We start from the raw sequence: 2878 nt of genomic DNA, 5'->3' as shown, positions 1-2878 counted from the left end.
AGTTTTGAGGCCCTCGCAAATGACAAAGTCTAACGAGAGGTCTACTTTTGGGAAGTATAATTTGGCATTTAAGTTTTCACTTTTGAAATGAGGCTTGGTTAGAAATTTTTCCGGATAAAGGAATTTAATTTAGAATTTATTTTGATAACATTATTCAATTAAAACTCACAGATGTTCCCAATATCAAGCTGGGGTAGAAAAATTTCTTTTGTTTTGTCTGTTTTGTTGAGATTAGGTACATACTTGAAAAACCAGGGAAGACAACACGAGTTTCAAGAATAGAAGGCAATTCATGTTCAAACAATTAGGCGCCCACCTGGAGAAACAAGGGAGGGCAGTTCAAAAGAAAAACAGTTTCAAGAAGAGGACAATTCAGGTTCAGCGATCAGGCACCCACCTAGAGAATAAAGGGAAAGCAGCAGTTTCAGAGGAGTCAGTTCGAGTTGGAAATCAGGCACCCACCTGGAGAACAAAGGAAAAGCCATTCAAGTATTGGTAATCAGGAGCCCACCTGGAGAACAAAGGGAAAGCAGTTCAAGTGTTGGAAATCAGGAGCCCACCTGGAGAACAAAGGGAAAGCAGTTCAAGTGTTGGAAATCAGGAGACCACCTGGGAGAACAAAGGGAAAGCAGTTCAAGTGTTGGAAATCAGGAGCCCACTTGGAGAACAAAGGGAAAGCAGTTCAAGTGTTGGAAATCAGGAGCCCGCCTGGAGAACAAAGGGAAAGCAGTTCAAGTGTTGGAAATCAGGAGCCCGCCTGGAGAATAAAGAGAAAGCAGTTCAAGTGTTGGTAATCAGGAGCCCGCCTGGAGAATCAGGGAAAAGCAACTCAAGTGTTGGTAATCAGGAGCCCACCTGGAAAACAAAGGGAAAGCAATTGAAGTGTTGGTAATCAGGAGCCCACCTAGAGAACAAAAGGAAAACAATTCAAGTGTTAGTAATCAGGAGTTCCAGGTAAAGCAATTCAAGTGTTGGTAATCAGGAGCCCATCTGGAGACAAAGGGAAAGCAGTTCAAGTGTTGGTAATCAGGAGCCCACCTGGAGAACAAAGGGAAAGCAGTTCAAGTGTTGGAAATCAGGAGCCCACCTGGAGAACAGAGGGAAAGTAGTTCAAGTGTTAGAAATCAGGAGCCCACCTGGAGAATAAAGGAAAAGCAGTTTAAGTGTTGGAAATCAGGAGCCCACCTGGAAAACAAAGGGAAAGCAGTTCAAGTGTTGGAAATCAGAAGGCCACCTGGAGAACAAAGGGAAAGCAGTTCAAGTGTTGGAAATCAGGAGCCCGCCTGGAGAACAAGGGAAAGCAGTTCAAGTGTTGGTAATCAGGAGCCCGCCTGGAGAACAAGGGAAAGCAGTTCAAGTGTTGGTAATCAGGAGCCCGCCTGGAGAACAAAGGGAAAAACAACTCAAGTGTTGGTAATCAGGAGCCCACCTGGAGAACAAAGGGAAAGCAATTCAAGTGTCGGTAATCAGGAGCCCATCTGGAGAACAAAGGGAAAGAAATTCAAGTGTTGGTAATCAGGAGCTCACCTGGAGAACAAAGGGAAAGCAGTTCAAGTGTTGGAAATCAGGAGCCCACCTGGAGAACAAAGGGAAAGCAGTTCAAGTGTTGGAAATCAGGAGACCACCTGGAGAACAAAGGGAAAGCAGTTCAAGTCTCAAGGAAACATAGTGCAAATGTTGGTAATCAGGCACCCACCTGGAGATTAAAGGGAAAGCAGCAATGTTCAAAGGAAGACAACACAAATTTTAAGGGAAAACAGTTTAAGGTAACAAAGGGAAGACAATTCAAGTTTTGGTAATCAGGTGCCCGCTTGGAGAACAAGGGAATACAGTTTATATATTAGCAATCAGGCGCTACCTGGAGAATAAGGGAATTCACTTCAGAATGCAATTCAAGTCAACAACAAAAGAAACTCGCAGCAAGAATGCGAGTCAATAGTCCGAGATGATCAACGGAAGTTAGTCACAATCTAGAATAAAAAAAAAAGAAAGGCAAGAAGTGAGTCCAAATGCAGAAGTTGACGAAAGATGTGAATTGTTCAAGACATGGTTGAAATCACGAGCATTGCATGTCCGGTCTCGATCCGAAGAAGAATGAACTAGTACCTGCAGCTAGCAAGCATCAATGTTTAAATCTAAAGTCTACATGAAGAACCATTCAAGACTCAAGATCAAGCTTTTGAAGACTTATAGATATGAATCTTGTAACTCATAGTTGACAGGCTTAGTTAGTCTTTTTCATTTTTTGATTTTGATGTAATAACAGGACCGCGAATCGGAACCTCGATGGAATGGCACCTCGATCGCCTCTCCACCTCGGTATACTCCATCATCTCACTCACTTCTGAACTACACGTGGCCTGATTCCTTTATAGCCAAGGATATGTCGGCGGCTCAGATACTAGGGCTCGGTCACATTCTCCTTTCTCTCTTAGTTATAGTCTCTCCAAACAAAGGTCGGGTCAAAAAAACTTGTCTAGTCGTTCTTTGTCTGAAGATACTTCGTATTTCCAGTCAAAGAGGGGCAGCTGTAGACAGGTGATTTTCACCCTCCCCAACATTTTTTATATTTTAGCATGTAAATATTTAATTTAGGCCTAATATCGTTATTTCAACTAATTTTGACTCTTTTACTTATTTTATTACAAGAAATTGAAAATTACAAAAATTAGTTTCATTATTGTTTTGTCATTTTTAATTTTGAAAAATACCAAAAATAATTATGTTTTAACGGTCAGTCTTATTTTAATAGTTATTTTGCTTAAGTAGAATTAATTAATAAATGAGATTGTATTTTAGTCTCGTTCGCGGAGAAAGAATAAAATTTGGGCTCAAACAACCCATGTTTAAGCTTAATTTTTGGACTTAACCCATAATT

This window comes from Nicotiana tabacum, chromosome 11 (assembly GCF_000715075.1).
Source record: "Nicotiana tabacum cultivar K326 chromosome 11, ASM71507v2, whole genome shotgun sequence".
In the NCBI taxonomy this organism is placed as follows: Eukaryota; Viridiplantae; Streptophyta; class Magnoliopsida; order Solanales; family Solanaceae; genus Nicotiana; species Nicotiana tabacum.
The sequence above is the reverse complement of the archived record's forward strand: the minus strand, read 5'-3'. Positions refer to the sequence as shown.